Source organism: Panthera leo, chromosome B3, assembly GCF_018350215.1.
Source record: "Panthera leo isolate Ple1 chromosome B3, P.leo_Ple1_pat1.1, whole genome shotgun sequence".
NCBI classification, from domain to species: domain Eukaryota; kingdom Metazoa; phylum Chordata; class Mammalia; order Carnivora; family Felidae; genus Panthera; species Panthera leo.
The window spans coordinates 64,347,656-64,367,284 of NC_056684.1; the positions used below are offsets into that span (position 1 = coordinate 64,347,656).

Below are 19,629 nucleotides of genomic sequence, written 5' to 3' on the forward strand. Positions count from 1 at the left end.
TGGTACAAAAACAACATGGCTACTAATATAAACTAGTCATGATGCATGTTATTAACTTTTATCTGTAAAATATTAGGAAAAAATATTTTATTGTTTGTATTATATATTTAATGTAGCATCAACGTAACTACCCTTTAGGAAAAGGCTACTATGTTAATAGCTATTCTTAATTTAGGGACATGCCTGAGACAGAAAAAGTCAGTTACTCTATGGGCACAACTACCCACTGTTTTTGTAGGTAGTTTAAAAAATATGCTCTTAAAACATTCTGTATCATTCAACATTTACATTAATTCTAAAGCCTCTGTGTGCAAAATAGAACAATTTCTCATCTAAGTCACACAATATCAGAAAGTTATTTTGCTTTTGACTTTAAGTAGCATTAAAAAATAAATGTACTTTCATCATATTAAGGCCAACATAAAGCACACTCTAATTAACCAACAGGGACAACAACTGTCCACCTGAAATTAAAAACAACAACAACAACAACAAAAAAAACCATCAGGGCATCTGGGTGGCTCAGTCGGTTAAGCATCTGACTCTTGATTTCGGCTCAAGATCATGATCTCACGATTTGTGAGACAGAGCCCCAAGCAGGCTTCTGCACTGATAGTGAGGAGCCTGCTTGGCATTCTCTCTCTCGCTCTCTCCCTGCCACTCCCTGTTCGTGCTCTCTCTCTCTCTCTCCAAATAAATATTTTGGAAAAAAAAAAATCACTGGAATTAAGAGCCATTAAAAAAAGAAAGGTAGGTCAAATGATGCCTCAAGAGAATTTTACCCATCATGTGAACAATACCAAATCAGCATTCCTGAAAAACAAAAATAATTTTAAGGTCTGAAAGGATTCTTAAAATGTAGTGAATTCTGCTGACTCTCCCCTTCTGCTGCCCCTCCTCAACTGTATCAGAACAATGTGTTCTGACTTCAGCCCACTGCATATATTAATTCTATATCTTAAGATAACAGTAATACTAATAGTAATAGGCATATCGGAAGCAAATTCAATGGTCACCATTTCATAACTAACATAATTAGCAAATAAAGTGAGGAAAACAGCAATTTTATTTTTGCCAATAGATTACAATTAATCAATCCAACATTATCAGGTGAATTATTTACTTTGTAGGAAAAATAAGATAATGGGATTATTTCTGACCAAAAGAGAGTTGAATCTATTAATTACCAATATAGCAAATTAAAAGGTACTCACTCTGTAGGCCTAAAACAGAATTCTCCCAAAATACATGACCCACACTCACTCTTAGAGCTTCTTTGTAAGAGAAGATCTGATATAAAATGAAGTGAATAATTCTAAATTCTGTTAAGACTATACTAAAAGCAGTTCCAAGAAGTCAATAAGAATATAATCTTAAAAATATTCTACATATAGTTGTTAAACTTGAAATCATCTCTAATTAATTCTAATTAATAGTTTAGTCTTCTTTCTGGTGTTAGAGTTCTGGAAGGATGTGAATTTCATCAGACCTCCACTGTAACCACAAAGGACACCAAATTAGAAAGTAAAGATACGTTTAAAAGTAGATTAGTGGCCCTGCCCTCTTATCTACCCCTCCCAAGTAGACTATATTAATAAACAGAAAAGATATCAAGAGTGTTAACAGCAATCGTCAAGTGACTATTAAATGTAAGATCGATTCAACAAGAGTAACTATAAAAGATTATGTTGCAAAGTAATTTGACATCAATAACCTTTAACCGATCCATTAAGGATTTGGCTAGTTAACAAAGAAGAATAAATTGGAGTCTTGTTTTAGAATCAGCACTAGCACTAGAACTTTTTGAACTTTTGATCACCTTCAAGTATATTGGGACTAGAAATGAAGCTTTCTTATAAACTAAAAAACAAATGTGTAATTAAATTTTTTTTAACTAGAAAGAGGAACAAATTCAAAACCACATAAATGTTTGTAATGACTCCTTCAAAAAAAGAAAGAAAGAACTTTCAGACTTACATATACCAACAGACCTGACCAAGTATGAAAAGAATATAATTGCTGCAAATAGACTGGCTGAAGCCAGCTTCAGGAAGGTGACTATAATAACAAAGGAGAAAATATACAACAATGTAGGCGTCTCTGGTAGAAAAGCTTTGCATTCCAATACAGATCTAAACAGATCTAAGTGGGTTGAGACATACAAGTCTAACTTCTTTTCTAGCTAAATAAATACTTTTGGAACCATAAATATTTAATAGGATTTTTAAGTCTTCCAATCTAGTGGGAACAAAAAAGAACAAATATTCTTTCTCTTTCTTCTTATTAAGGCTTTAATTTATTCCATTTATATATATGTTAATTATGAAAAAAAATAGAGATGAACAGGTGAACTCTGAATTTAAGAAAAGTAAACTACTGTTAGCATAAATATATTAAAATCCAATACAGATGAAGAGAGACAAGAGAAGTGATTTCCCTATACTGCCAGGTTATGAGTTCAAAGAGAAAGGAAAGAAAAATGGTTAATGAGAATGCATATATACAAGAGTATCCAAAATAAAGTGATTAAGTTATAGGGGACACCTCGATAGCTCGGTCAGTTAAGGGCCAGACTCTTGATTTCTGCTCAAGTCATGATCTTGCGGTGTTAAGATCGAACTCCATGCTGAGCGTGGAGCCTGCTTAAGACTTTCTCGGGCCACCTGGGTGGCTCAGTTGCTTGGGCTTCCAACCAGCTCAGGTCATCATCTCACAGTTTGTGAATTTGAGGGAGTGTGGCTTCAGGCTCTGGCGCTGGCAGTGGGGAGCCTGGCTTGGATCCTCTGTCTCATCCTCTCTGTCCCTCCCCCATTTGTTCGTTTTTTCTCTTTCTCTCAAAAATAAATAAAACATTTAAAAAATTATTTAAAAAAAGATTTTCTCTCTCTCATTCATGAATAAACAAACAAAATGACTAAGGTATGAATAGGAGCCAGAAGAGGATACATACACTTCCCAGGAAGGAAAATGTTAGTACTGTGTAGGAAGAATTTGGTACAGTAATTAACTAATTAATCTTGTGGGCTATGTAGCTAAGACTAGCTGGGTCTCATCCAGTCTCCACCACTCATTATGCATCTGGTTTTGAGATTTTTACTTATTTCACTTATACATGCAGAGTACTCAAATAGTGCCTGATACATACATACAGAGTACTCAAAATAGTGCCTGACACACGGCAAACCCTCAATAGTATTAGTAATGGTGATGTTGGTCATCAGGTGACCCACTAATTCATAAAACAACAGTTGTTATGAGAAACTGGGAGATCGTTAATTGTGAGAAGAGACCTTTTTTGAATACAGGAGGAGGAGATTTTTGATGATAAATAAAGGTACTCTCAGGACCTCAAAAGAGCTTATGAATAAAGTCTGTAAAGCTAAAGTTAACGGATTCCAAAGGCACTGAAAAATTTCGATCTCCAATGTTTTTCCTTCTTCTGAAAGAAATTCTAGGGTATTTTATAGACGGAAGAAAAGGGAAATGCCACAGTCACTAAATAATTAAAACATCTGAAGATATATTCCAAGTTATTTGGGGAAATATAGAGCAAAACTCCCATTGTAATATTACTGAACTGTTTGCCAGAAGTACTTAAAATAAACCGAGTCAAAAATGGGTACAAGTGCATTTTTGTTTCATTAATAACAACTAATAATTTGGGAGAGCAGAGTAAAATTAAATACGTACTTTCAAACTACTATGTACTTTATTATAGTTGTTACCTTACAAATAGATAATTACATGTTTACAGACTGTGTTATCTAGGAAGTAGTCTAGTTGTAACTAGATATAAATTTTTTCACTAGTAACTTTCTGAAATATCTTGGACTCCAAGGAAAAATCATTTCATTTTTTGGAATAAAAATGCCAAATTCAAATTCAATTACTTCATAACTGAAAATCAATAATTGGTATCTCAAATAGTTGCTTCATATTATGATGTTTAGTTTTCTGGATGATATAAAAGCTAGTATCCTTTATGAAAGACACCAAGAAATATGAAACTGTATTATCAAATACAAAATTTTGCTAATTATCCATTAATACAAATTTGTGTTTAATGCTATGGTCTGAGCTGAGTCAATTTTAGACATTCTTAAAAGGGAATGGAAGGAACAATGCGCTGTTTTTCACATAACAGCAGTTCAGCTACAACAGACGGGAGGGAGCCAGTACTCTTTCAATACATGTATGTCATAAAGGAGAGACTGAGGAACTGCTCCAGATTAAAGGAGAATAAAGACACGTGACAGCTAAATGCTATGTGATCTTGTATTGAAGGAGCAGAAATGTTATAAGAACATTATTAAGACAGTTTACAAAACTCGAATATGGACTACAGATTAAAGTACCACATTTATGTTAAATTTCCTAAATAGGATAATTAAACTGTGATTATCTAAGAAAATATCCTTGTTCTTAGGAAAAATACATTGAAGTATTAAGAGGTCAGAATATATGCAATTTACCTCAAATAGTTCAAAAACAAATAAGTGTGTGTGTGTGCTGGGGAAGGAGAAAGAATAATAAACCAACATGGCAAAATGGTAAGAAAAATTAGTGTATTGGGGGGGAAAAACTATATTTGAGTACAAGGTATACAAGAGATCTTATACTATTCTTGCTAAAAATTGATTCTTTGCAAATAAATGAAATGGACAAACAAAAAAGACATGGAAGTATAGATAATAAGAGGAAAAGGGGACAAAATTGAAGGGACAGCAAAAATTTAGAAAGTAATAAAGAATACAATGTAAGATTTTATAACCCTAAATTTGAAAAACTAAGTGAAATAGCCGATTTCCAAGAAAAACTATAACTTATCAAAACTTACTGACAAGAAAACAAAACCATTAGAAACCTGTAACCATTAGAGAAACTGAATCAGCAGGAAGTGAGAGCAATAAGGGAATGGAAAATGAGATACACTGTGGTTCTCTCCGCACCTCTAAGAAACAGGTCAAGCACTAGAGACCACAATCAAGAAGGCTATCATCCCTTGTAAGAGAATTTAGAAGGGATTACTGTGAGCAGAAACAGGAACAAACTGCTGCTACTAACTTCTAATTAAGACACTGCTCTAACTCCTGGTGGCCACACAAAGAACAACATGGAATTCTTGGGCTCCGGCAATACCTCCTACTTCCTTCCATGGCTCCTTTCCCAAGCACTCATAGGCTGTTAGGTCTCTCAATTGGCCAGACTAAAACTAAACAAGCTTAAACAATTCTCTACTCCCTCAACTGGGTCTACCGAATTTGGAAAGGGACCCATACAACTCTGAAGGAGTCTACCTCAATGATCTGAGAATTTAACAGCCATAAATCTTTATTAATCAACTCATACAGCAATACCTATATTACACAAAACCATTTAGAAACACAAGAATATTCCAAACCTTAATGATATTTGGAGTGCTTCAGCCTTTGAGTTGAAGTAAACCAAAGAGAGAGAAAAAGAGAGAGAGAGAGAGAGAGAGAGAGAAGGATATATAATATTTGAGTAATTTAATAAATAACGCTAAACTTTATAAATCCAAACATTTATACTACAGTGAATTGAAGCCTTTCAAAAGGCTATGGATATTAGAATAAAGCAAGGTGTCAAATCAATAACTGAAATTCCTCCCAAAGAACTAGAAAAACAGAGTAAGCAGAAGGAAGAAAATAGTAATAAACAAGTAAGAATCAATCAATGAAAATAGAACAAAAAAAAAAGGAAACAAGGGGTGCCTGGGTGGCTCAGTCGGTTAAGCATCCGACTTCAACTCAGTTCACAAGCTCGCGGTCCGTGAGTTCGAGCCCCGCATCGGGCTCTGGGCTGACAGCTCAGAGCCTGGAGCCTGCTTTGGATTCTGTGTCTCCCTCTCTCTCTGACCCTCCCCCATTCATGCTCTGTCTCTCTCTGTCTCAAAAATAAATAAATGTTAAAAAAAAAATTAAAAAAAAAAAAGAAACAAAATGCTGGTTTAAAAAAACACAATAAAATTGATAAATCTCTAGCAAGACTGACAAATTAAAAATGAACATACAAGTACCCAATTTCAAGAATGAAGCAAGTGACATCACCACTAAAGAGCTTGCAGCCTTTAAAAGTAAAATTGATAGATTAAGAACTTTACATTCATAAATTAGAAAATTTAGAAGAAATAAAACGATTCTTTGAAAACTGGATATTATCAAAACTCAGTCAAGATAAAGGATAACCTGAACTGTCCTATAACCATTAAAGAAATTCAATTTGCAATTAAAAGCTCTTAAAGAGATCTCTCTATACTGAGATGATTTAACTGGAGAATTCTACGAACTACTTAAAGAACACCAATTTTTAACAATCTCTTCCAGAAAACAGAAAAATCACTTCCCAATTCATTTTATGAGGCCAGTATTACCTTGATACCAACACCAAAGATCATACCAAAAAAGAAAAGTATACACGAATACCTCTCATAACTTATACAAAATTCATTAATAAAATAGTAGCAAATTGGGGGGTGGGGGGGGAGGGCCAGGTGCCCTCATTCAGAAGAGCTGGCTCATTCAGAAGAGCATGTGACTCTTGATCTCGGGGTCATGCGTTTGAGTCCTAAACTGAGTCTAGAGATCACTAAAAAAAAATAAACTGTAAAAAATAGTGGCAAATCAAACCCAATAACACACCATGACCAAGTGGGATTTATTCTAGGCAACAAGGCTGGGTCAACATTCAAAATCAATCAACATAATCTATCATATCAACAAGCTAAAGATATGATCATATAAACTGCCACACAAAAAGCATTTGACAAATTCTTACATGCATTTACAATAAAATATATCAGCAAGTGAGAAATAAAAATTTGTTTTACCGTCTGTTTATTTTTGAGAGAGACAGAGACAGAGTATGAGCCAGGGAGGGACAGAGAAAGAGGGAGACAAAGAATCTGACGGAGACTCCAGGTTCCTAGCTGTCAGCACAGAGCCCGATGTGGGGCTCGAACTCTCGAACCGTGAGATCATGACCTGAGCCAAAGTCAGATGCTTAAGTGACTGAGCCACCCAGGCGCCCCTTTAAAAAAAAAATTTTTAATGTCTGTTTATCAGCAAGTTAGAAACAAAGGAGAATTATCTCAATTCATTAAAGAGAACTATAAAAAAAACCTATAGCTAACATCATACTCAAGGGTAAAAGGCTGAATGTGTTTCCACTAAGATAAGAACAAGGCAAGGATGTACACTAATATCATTCTTCTCGAACACAGAACTGGAAGTTCTTGTCACTGCAATAATGAAAGAAAAAGAAATAAAAGGCATAGAGATTGAAAAGGAAGGAATAAAGCTGTTAAAATTTGTAAATGACATGATTATCTACATTTAAAACTCCTAGGGGCACTTGGGTAGTTGAGTCGGTTAAAGCAACCAACTCTTAATTTCAGCTTAGGTCACAATCTCAGGCTTGAAAGATTGGGCCCCTGTGGGCCTTCGCCCTGGGCGTGGAATCTGCTTAAAATTCTCTCTCTCTCTCTCTCTCTCTCTCTCTCTCTCTCTCTCCTTCTCCCTCTACCCCTTCCCCTAGCTCCCCACTCCCCACACGTACACATGCTCTCTAAATAAATAAATAAATAAATAATCAATCAATCCCAGAGAATCTAAAACCTCACAGGTCAGCAAAGTAACAGGATACAAAAATTAAACATCTCTCTATACAATGAGTATGCACTAATCAAAATTATGAACACAATACGTTTACAATTGTTCCAAGAAAAATAATACACTTAACAAAACAAATATAGGATCTTTATGCTAAAACTCACAAAATGCTAATGAAAGAATGCAAAGACCTTACTAGAGACAAATCACATTCATGGCTTAGAATATTCAACATAGTAAAGATGTCAATTCTCCCCAAATTGACCCACAGGTTTAATATAATTCCTATCAAAATCCTAATACAGAATTTGTACATATAGGTTAAGATTATTCTAAAATTTATACGGAAAGGGGCACGTGGGTGGCTCAGCTGAGCGTCCAACTTCAGCTCAGGTCATGATCTCATGGTTCTTGGGTTCAAGCCCCTCATCAGGCTAGCAGCTGTCAGCACAGAGCCTGCTTCAGATCCTCTATCCCCCTCTTTCTCTGCCCCTCCCCTGCTCATGCTCTTTCTCTCTCAAAAATAAATGTTAAAGAAAAAAATAACTTCTGAAAAAAATATTTATATGGAAAGGCACTGACCTTTGAATAGCTAAATAATCTCAAGAAATAATAAAACCACCGGGTGGGAGGGAGGGCAGGGTGGGTGATGGGTATTGAGGAGGGCACCTTTTGGGATGAGCACTGGGTGTTGTATGGAAACCAATTTGACAGTAAATTTCATATATTAAAAAATAAAAAAATAAATAAAATAAAAATAAATAAAATAAAACCACCATCCAATACACGGCAGGGGCTGGGGGGGGGGGGACTTACAATATTGTTATAGTAATACAATGTGTTATACTTATGGAGGGATAGACAAATAGAGTAAATGGTGCTGGAAAAACTGCACATTCATAGGCAAAAAAAAAAAAAAAAAAAAAAAAATCACCTTGATCCAAGTATCATATCTTATATAAAAATTAACTCAATTTGACCAAAGACTTAAATATAAAATGTAAAACTATAAAACTTTTTAGGAAAAAAACAGGATAAATCTTTGAGACTTAGGGCAAGACAGGGAGTTCTTGGAATTGACACCAAAATCATGATCCATGAAAGGAAAAATTAATAAATTGAACATCATAAAAATATGAGTTTGCTCTGCAAAAGATCCAATGAAGAAGATAAGAAGAAAAGCTATGAACTGGGAGAAAATGTCTCCAAACCACATATCCCAACAAAAGACAAGTACCTAGAATATATAAAGAACTCTCAAAACTCAACATCAAAAAAAAAAAAAAAAAAAAAAATCAATAAGAAAAACAGGCAAAGGACATGAACAGATTTTTCACAAAACAAGGTACAAATTAAGCACATGAAAAGATATTCAATATTATTAGCCATTCAATGAGAGCTCTCACTATATACCTACCAGAATGACTAAAATAAAAAATGTAACTACACAAGATGCTGGCAAGAATGCCAAGAGAAGTCTGGGATTGTTCACACACTGCATACATTGCTAGTGGAAATTTAACACTGTATTGCCACTCTGGGAAAAAAGTTTGGCAGCTTCTTACAAAAAACTATCATTCACTCAACAATTGCACTCTTTGTCATTTATTCCAGAGAAATAAAACTTAGATTGACAAAAAAACCTGCATGTGAATGTTTGGAACAGCTTTACTTGTAAAAGCCCAAAATTGCAAACAGCATAGATGTCCTTCAGTGAGTCAATGGTTAAACAAATTTGGTACAAAGACATCACAGAATACTAGCCAACAATAAAAAGGAACAAACTATTGATACACTCAGCAACTTGGATGAACCCTCAGGGAACAACAGTAAATGAAAGAAAGGAAAAAAAACAGCAAATACTTGTGATTCCAATTATATAACATCTTTTGAAATTACAAAACTATAGAAATGGAGAACAGATGAGTGGTTGCCAGGCCAGGGAGGAGGTGGATGTGGTTATAAAAGAGTAACAGGAGGGAGGATTCCTGTGGTTACTAAATTGTTTTGTATCTTCTGTGGATGGTAAAACTGTATAGTCTTAAATACCAAAGTGAGTACAAGCAAAAGTAGGAAAACCTGAATATGATGGTTTGTATCAATGTGAATATATATTCTAATTGTGATTACATATAGTTTTGCAAAATGTTACCAATGAGAAAACCGGGTAAAAGGTAACATAACAGTATCTCTTCATATTATTCCTTACAACAGCAATTAATAATCTATGAGTGTCTAAATAAAAATATCAATTAAAACAGTCTATAGAACATCTGCAAAACTAGATTTCAGAAAAATGAATATCAACTTCTGGTGGCAGAACATAAGAGACATTAAAGATACTTCCTTGACATAATAAAGGACATCTCAAAGCAACAGCTAACATCATACTTTTATCTGTGCAACACTAGAAATTCCACTAAATTCACAAAGAAGCCAACATTAGCACCAACATTTAACATTATCCTCAAGTTCTAGTGAATGCTTACAAAAGGAAGGCAAGTTGCATGAATGAGCTTTACAGGATACCAGAAATGGGGGGGGGGGGGGGCGCGGAAGAACAATCATTTACAAGAGTCACAAATTTTTTTGACATGCCTAGGAAAGAACTTAAATGAGCGTACCTATACCAAACAAACAAACAAACAAACAAAAAGATAAATTGTTTAGTGTTCTGAATGAGCAAAAATATACCAATAAAAAAGGGTAAAAACAACCAATAAGGGAAAAACAAGTATTAGCAGATATTAAACTCTACACAACACTAAAATAATTTAAAAAGTGAAATATTCACTTAACCATCAACGGACCAGTGGAATTGAATAGGAACTAGTATAGATTGAATTCCATCCTTCTGAAATCTAGGAAGAAAGGTCTCATTAGAAACTGAATCAGCCGGGGCAACCTGCGTGGCTCAGTCGGTTGAGCATCCGACTTTGGCTCAGGTCATGATCTCAGGGTCTGTGAGTTCGAGCCCTGCGTAGGGGTCTGTGCTGACAGCTCAGAGCCTGGAGCCTGCTTAGGATTCTGTGTCTCCCTCTCTCTCTGCCCCTCCCCCGCTCATGCTCGTGCTCTCTCTCTCTCTCTCTCTCTCTGTCAAAAATAAACAAACATTAAAAAAAAAAAGGGGAAAAAAAACCAAAATCACCTGGCATCTAGATCTTGGACTTTGCGGCCTCCAGAACTGTGAGAAAATAAATTTCCACTGTTCAAGGCAACCCATTTATGGCATTTTGTTATGGATAAAATCTAAACCAAACCATCATACTTCACATCTTAAACTTAAAAAGTCTAACAACACATAGAAGGCACCCAAATATCTGCTGATTAATTAAAAAATATCAATCAGCTAATCAATTAAAAGCATGCTACATTCATACACTGTATGCTACATACATACAGTGAGGAAATATTTATAAAGCTAATGAAGTCAGTAAGTTGGGATCAAAAAGTTTGGGTTTTAATTTAGCTATTAGAGAGGCTATTCGCTACTGTAACAGTTTAATCGCAGTTGGAAAATAAGAGAAAGGATGTGAAGTATATCACAATCAGATATAAAATAGAAACATGAAGCCAAGATAATCCTGATGAGCCTGAGAGACAAGATTAACCACTATAAATCAATCACTAAAGAATGAAGTACTACTTTTTTTTTTTTTTTTTTTCAACGTTTATTTATTTTTGGGACACAGAGAGACAGAGCATGAACGGGGGAGGGGCAGAGAGAGAGGGAGACACAGAATCGGAAACAGGCTCCAGGCTCCGAGCCATCAGCCCAGAGCCTGACGCGGGGCTCGAACTCACGGACCGTGAGATCGTGACCTGGCTGAAGTCGGACGCTTAACCGACTGCGCCACCCAGGCGCCCCTGAAGTACTACTTTAAAGCTAATAATTGAATAATAGGGTGCCTGGGTGGCTGAGTCGGTTAAGTGTCCAACTTTAGCTCAGGTCATGATCTCGTGGTTCAGGAGTTCGAGCCCTCCATCAGGCTCTGTCTGCACTGGTGATGTGGAGGCTACCTAAGATTCTGTCTCTGTTCCCCTCTCTCACTGCCCCTTCACCACTTGTACTCTATCTCAAACTAATACACTTAAAAAAAAATGAAACTAATAACTGAATAACAAGAAAGTACAGTATAGTCAGTAAAGAAATGCTAAAGCAAGTGTTAAGCTGAAGTTTTCTGAAAAGACAAAATAAAAGCAACCAGAATGGTGATATGGGACATACTCCAAATCTTAATTTTCAAGAAACAGCTATCACATGGCTCCAGAAGAAAGAGAATAGAAATGATAACAGGCAGGTTTTTTCCTTTTCAAGGAATATTGGCAATATTAAAGAATTAACTGTTGCAATACAACTGCTGGGACAAAGTCACAGAATTCATGGATGTACAGAAAAGCCATTAACAGTACAATTTATTACCTTTTCAATGGATTGGCAAAATGAATTGGTAATTTTGGACTACATGAATGTTATCATTATTAGCATTATTAGCATTTCTTTCAGTTCCAAGAAAACTATTGCCCAAGTTGCTTTCTCTAACTCAATTTTCCTATTTTTCCATTTGTGACTTACCTGTGACAATAAAAAGGAAATGTTCCTGCCATTATCATTTCCTCAAGACTAGCAAGCTGTCGGCCTACATTCTCTATTCCACATAAACTCTTAACATGCTATCTTTATAATTATTTAATTAATGTAAAAGAGGGGAAGGCATTTCCATAAATTCAATGCATGCTTTTGGTGAATCACAAATAAAAAACTCAGCAAGGCAACATCATGGAAATGATTGCTTTGGGAAACAGGCAGATGAATTCAAGACCAAAAAGAAGCAGTGACCAGATTATAAGTTCTTTTGTGTTGAATTAAAGAGACAGAATTGTATCTAGGAAATTTCTGGAAACTACTAAAGAAATATTAGACCCAGGTTTTAGAAAGTTCAGTATGATAAGCAATACAGAAGCTAGAGAAGTTAGGTAAAACTGGGCCATGAAAAAATATTAGGTCTTTATCTGCAGTAATACAGGACAGATAAAAGGTAAGTAGAGATGAAAAGGATGAAACAGAATCAAAACAGAAGAACACTTGTTTGAATAAATGGAAGAATCACTAACTCCTAGGTTTATGACTGCTATTGCTGCACAATGATACCATTCTCCAAATCCACAAAAAGTCCAAAATCTTACATAGCGTAGCATAAAAACTTAGCCAAAAATACAGATTCATTCTACCTTAATGACACTCAAGATTTGAAAGTCCAAACATATAAACTAAAATATAAGGCCTTGGGGTGCCTGGATGGCTCAGTCAGTTAAGCATCTGGCTTCAGCTGAGGTCATGATGTCATGGTTCATGAGCTGAAACCCCCGTGTTGGGCTCTGTGCTGACAGCACAGATTCTCTGCTTGGGACTCTCTCTGCCCCTCCCCTGCTTGCTCTTGCTCTCTCAAAATAAATAATATATATATTCTTTCTCTCTCTCTCTGCCCCTCTCCCAGACTCACATTCGCTCTCTCTACGATATAAAAATTTTCGGGGTACCTGGGTGGCTCGGTCAGTTGAGCGATCGACTTCAGCTCAGATCATGATCTGTTTATGGGTTTGAGCCCCACATTGGGCTCTGTGCTGACAGCTCAGAGCCTGGAGCCTGCTTCAGATTCTGTCTTCCTCTCTCTCTGCCCTTCCCCTACTCCTCTCTGTCTCTCTCTCAAAAATAAACAAACATTAAAAAAGAAATTGTTTTAATTTTAAATATAAGGCCTTATTCAAATAGAAATCTTTACTCAAATGTTACCTACCTTTTCTCACTAACATCTTCCTTGGTTATTCAATCTAAAATTTTAACATACCTTCCTACAAAATACTCCCTATCTCTTTTTCCCTGTTTTATTTTTCCCCTTAGCACTTAGAACTCTCTTGCATATTATATATTTCACTTATTTATTATACTATTTCTTCATCCCTCACCAGAAGGTATACTGCCTTAAAAACTAGGACTTCTTTGTTCATTTACATATCCCCAGTGCCTAGAACAGTGTCCAGCACACTGAGTACCACTCAATAAATATATTATACAAAAGACTCACTTTTAAAAAGGGAATATTCCCTTTTAATAATGTAGGATTGATTAAGGCAAAACTCAGCATATATTGGCTACTGAAATATGAATGAGAGTGGTTTGAATGACTGACAAGAACAATTTAGATGGGATTACAAAGGAAAATAGTAAGAAAGATACTAAAGCCCAAAGGAGTCTAGTGAAAATGGGAGAAAAATCAGAGGTATAAAGTGATAGAATAAGCATGACACTGTAAGAGCAAGAAAAGGGGAATCCAACAGAAATGACAGTTAATTGTAAAATTCCTCAAATAGAACGGTTTTGAGTAAGAACCAGACCCAGAAAGTAGGCTGCTGAAATGAAGACCAGAAGGTCAAGACTATGCAAAGGAAAGCAGCCAAGAATGATGACGAGGCTCAGATGTGGAAAGGTTGGCTAAGGGAAGGAACTGCTACACTGGACAGAGGACAATGAGCTAGAGGGCAGTGAGCTGAGTCGTACTGTGTCATCAGCAGCACTTAAATACATGGCTGACAGAATATTCTGTAAGGGGAATACAGAACAGTAAAAATGCTGAACCATCTCTACTCCCACTGGCACTTTTTAACTCTGTGATATTATGGTGAATAGAACCAGTATCTTTCAAGAGACTGAGCTGCTGAATCCTCAGGGGAAAGCTTGTTAATGCAATGGGTTTTCAGTGGAGGGGAAGTTCTGTACAAGGACGGAGGTTTCATAATGGAATAATTCACAGAGGTGCACAGTGGGGAAAGCTAAGCAGAAAATTGCTCTGTACTTTTATAAAGTTCAATCCAAGGTAGAAAGATGAGACCTGATCTTCTAAGGTTTCCAATGGTGCAGAGTGGGTAAGTCTCATTTTTAAAAAAGCCCCTGCTGTGTTATAACTACTTTATTTTCTCCCTAGAAAACAAATACTCTAAAATCTTGTTTTAGGCTCTAGTAAAGAAACCCCAATTTATCAATGTCTTTTTAAACAACAGAATCATTATCTTATAGGCATTTTCATTTTTACAACCATTTTTATCCAAAACCTAATAACTTATTAATTCAAAAAATAATTCCTTAAGTCTCTGATGAATTCTTAAAACCTGAAATGTTTCTATTTCTCCTTTCCTCTTTTTAAGATTACCTTTGTCACTGTTTATAATGTATCTATCTTCTAACTTTGCTTTGATACAGCACTTTGATAACAGTGCCTTTTTCTTGTTTCTACAGAATGTTTTAGGTAATCCAGATGTCCTACTTTACCTTTCTATACAGCCTATCCTATTTCTTGTTATATCTTTGTACATCACATGCTTTCAACAGTGTAACAGCTTTAAACTAGTAACTTTATAGTATTTTTATTATTTACCACATAAACTTAAGAATAGCTAATTAAAAATCCCATGGCAATTAAAAACCGTGTTTAGCAATAAATATTTTAGCAAATATTAAATATTATTACTGACAGTTTATTCAGGTACTTATAAAGATTCTAAAGGTATATTAGAATTCAGTATTCCAATTTAAATATCACATGCAATTCAGCTAAAAACGATCAAATAATATCATCTATACATACGGTAAATACTCTGTAAAAATGTTTACCTATGAAACAGAAGCGTGATACTAACAGAGAAGGGTCACTATATCTATTGAAAACTGAATGCAAACAGAAAGCTTCTATCACTGGAAATGTGAAGCTCCATAGTGAGGATTATCTATACAAATTAACAGTTGAATTTTAGTCAGTATTTTAAAAAACGTGATCCAAGATACCACTAACCTGTCTTGAAGAAATCAAAATTTAGGAGGAAATGGAAAATACAATTCACATAAATGGAAAAAGCAGTTCTGAGAATCCATCACTGCCAAATACTATTCCATCCATCCCCAAGTGTCTGGGAGAAATAATACCTTCATTATCTTAGACTACAGCACCGAAGCCTAGAGCTTCTTTTGAATGTATTCTCAATCACCAAAAAAGTATGAAAGTCAACGTAGAACAGAACTTTCCAACTTTTTCCTTAGACATACTTAGAAAGTAACATTTGGGTTTTTTTGTTGTTGTTGTTTTTTAATCTTTATTTTTGAAGAGAGAGAGAGAGAGAGAGAGAGAGAGAGAGAGAGAGAGATAGATAGATAGATAGATAGATAGATACAGGGTATGAGCAGGAGCAGAGAGAGGGAGACACAGAATCCGAAGCAGGCTCCAGGCTCTGAGCTGTCAGCATGGAGCCCGACGCGGGGCCTGAATTCACAAACCGCAAGATCATGACCTGAGCCAAAGTCAGCGGCTTAACCGACAGAGACACCCAGGCGCCCTGAAAAATAACATTTGTAAGGCAACAAGGGAAGATGAGGAGCTGCTGGTGGTGAAGAAGCAAGCAGCCTGGAAGCTCCTGCCACTTTTACCTAGTCATGCACAGCACACAGGTGGAGAAGCTTAATTCAGGATATCAAAGGGTAGCCTGAGAAATTCTACCTTTGTAAGCATTATAAACACAGGCAAGTTATACGTAAGCATTATAGGAAATAATTTCTTAAGTCAGAGTAAAACAAATACCATATGATTTCACTCATATGTGGAACTTAAACAAAACAGATGAACACAGGGGAAGGGAAAAACAAAAAGAGAAGGAAGCAAACCATTAGAGACTCTTAATTATAGAGAACAAGCTGAGGGATGATGGAGGGAGGTGGGCAGAGGATAGGCTAAATTGGTGATGGGTATTAAGGAAGGCACTTCTGTTGAGCACTGGGTAATATATGTAAGTGATGAATCACAAAATTCTACTCCTGAAACCAGTATTACACTATACTGTAAACTTACAAAAAATAGGAAATAATTTCTGATCTCTCTGAATGAAATGAATGAACCAATGAAGTGGTACTGACCTAATCACACAAAATATTTCCTTCCTGAAAAAATCCCAATCAGCCTACTCTTTATTTGTGCTCCCTTTCTTGTGTAGGAAAAAAAAAAAGTGAAATATAACTCTTTGAGAAGTACAAGAAGACATTTTTAGTACAAGTCATTGTAAATCAAAGCCTGGAAAAAATCTCCTACCGGAGTACTTTTTACGCTTGAGACAAGCTATCTTCTTCACTCTTGTTACCAGTATTCTGACCTACTAAAATTCATCCAAAGTAGAAGATGCTAAGATGTGAACCATATAACAAATGGGTACAGAACAGTTTTTACCAAATATCTTTTATATGATTAACTGTTGCATAAAGACAACAGTAACATGTAGTTTACTTACCAAGAAGGATTTAAAAAAGAACTACTATTAACTTGGGAAGAATTTTGCAAACTTACAGACTCAACAGTCATAAGGTACTACTTCTTTAGAGCATGAAACCAGAAACCAGAAAAATGCATTAAAATGAAACCAATCAATAAAAGTATCTACAGATATGAACATTAATGATCCCCAAATGCAGTGATAATGAAAAAATACATAGCTTCAGAAGGATCTTGGTCAGATGTGTACTACCCAGGAGAGGGGACCAAATAATCTACTTACTTCAATTCTCTGTCCCATTTGTCTTGAGATTCCAAAAGACTTTGCTATTTTCAACGTATAACCATGCATTATTGCCTCTGTTTTTGATCATACAAGTCCCCATAACCTAACTCTTTACTATAGCTAATCCCAAAGGAAAAATGGCAACCCTCCAACTGAAAAGTAATTTTTCTTTCGTGTCTACATAGAGGTATATTTATCATCCCTGTCTCACAAATAACAAGTTTCCTCTAGGTGAAATGATTAGATAAAACAACAGATGTTCTGTATCCTAGGTTAGTGCTGCTATCAGAAAAACCTATTTTCTTGTTAGTCCATTAAGATTCTATACCCTAGGACTCAGGCGCTCAAATTAAGTCCTAACATAAGGAAATAAGTTTGTGTTCTTTCTGAATCCCAGTTTTATTCTCACTAGCATTCTGTCAAAGCAACACTCTCAGCAACCACCTAATCCATTAATCTGAGCGATCTCTGACCAGCTTCACTCCTAGTTACGTAGATCTGGTCTCGTATTTAATTATCGTAAACTGTTCATCTTCATTAATGTAACTAATATTCTGTTTCACTCTGAGATATCTTTTCTCTATTTTACATCTAGGTCATCTTTTCCTTGTTTCATGCTTTTTCTAGCAAACTTTTTTCTCCAATTCTTTCTCCACCTTTGACTTGTCTTTTCTTTTTCTATCTTTACTATTAAAACATGTCTTAAATCTTCACTACCTCACTCAGTTCCTAAAATCTACAACTTCTCTTCCGACAACATCCCTCAGTTATCATTAGCTCAGACAAGAAGCATAAACTCCAGGACAGGTCACCAAAGCCTCTTTCACAGAAGTTTACAAGGCGTATTTTAAATACGCATTAGTACATGCCATCCACCATCTTATCCAAAGTAAAAACAAACCACTTTTAAATATTTAAACTTTTAGAGATGACATGTTAAATTTACTATATACACTTATGACTTCAACTGGGGTTTCCTACAATCCTTAAACCACATTCCGGTTAATTGAGATACACAGTCAGGAATGTGAATCATAAACTCAAAAAACTAGAGTTGGAAGGCTTTCAAGAAGATTTAGGGTAACTCACCATTTAACTGAGGCAGAAACTGGGGCACAGACAAGTTAGGCAACTCTCTAAATTACTAAAATATTTTAGTAGTAAAAAATATCCAGAAACCAAAATTAAAAGTAGATTTATTCAAAGCGTTCATGTATGAAAGAATTATTTGGAACTTAAAACACATTCTCAAGAGAGATAACATTATTGATGCTAAATGGGCTCACAAAACAGTCCACAATTACATATTTAAAGGGAACTCAAGTTATTTTCAAGAGTCTTGGAAATTTTTGGCATTTTATTCTCATTTTGCTTCTAAGTATATGCTTTCCTTTTGCTTGATACAGAAATGACATTAACATTATTCAGCTTCTCAGATACAACTGCAGTTGTCACAAACGAACAAAGGAGAAAGCTTTCCACACCAATTAAAAGAGAGTAAATATCTAACATTATCAACGTTGAGATTCAAATTTTAAAATACACAGATGTAAGAAAACATTCATCCGCGCGGAAGATGTTGTAGAAAATCAAGGCTGGCAACCAGGTAGTCTATGTGCCTAGGACAACTAGATTAATAGAGAATGAAGAGAAAGAACCTGAGAAAAGAGTCCAGGGTAGGAGCCAGTAAAATATTCTGTAAGGGTCGAGATACTTACGCTCTCTGCTGCAACTGTTCAATTTTGTCATTGTAATATGAAAGCAGTCATAGACAAATGTAAACGAATGAGCTAGGCTATGTTCCAATAAAACTTCACTTTCGGATACTTAAACCTGAATTTTATATAATTATCATGTGTCACAAAATGATTACTCTTCTTCAATATTTTTTCAGTCATTAAAAATGTAAAAACCAGGGGCACCCGGGTGGCTCAGTCAGTTAAGCATTCAACTCTTGACTTTGACTCATGGTTTTTTTGAGTATGGGCCCCGTATCAGGCTCTGCACTGACAGTGTGGAGCCTGCTTGGGATTCTCTCTCGCCCCCTTTCTCTGCCCCTCCCCTGCTTGCTCTCTACCTCTCACTCAAAATAAACAAAAATAAACTTTAAAAAAATGTTAAAACCATTCTGAACTCATGGGCCATACAAATACATAGCAGGCCTGGATATTCCCTGTGCACTTTAGTTTGTCAACCACCAGTCTATGGAAGAAAGAGTGGGAAAGAAGGAAAGGCAGTGTGTACCTAGTTTAATAACTGTGTGGACTATTCATGAATACTTTTGCATTAAATCTAATTAAAAATTGCAGCTCCCTTCTAACATATGTATATTAATGAGTCCCAGTTGGCATATTTCACTGTCTTTAACATTTAAAGAACTTAGATACATAATCACTGATCCAGG

At 35.6% G+C, this 19,629-nt stretch overlaps 1 protein-coding gene across 1 annotated transcript in view; it reads right to left on the bottom strand.

Annotated features, from left to right (window-relative positions):
* The window catches only part of SPRED1 (sprouty related EVH1 domain containing 1), a 137,031-nt gene that overhangs the window by 51,537 nt on the left and 65,865 nt on the right, over positions 1–19,629 (bottom strand). The gene's annotated exons all lie outside the window — the stretch shown is intronic.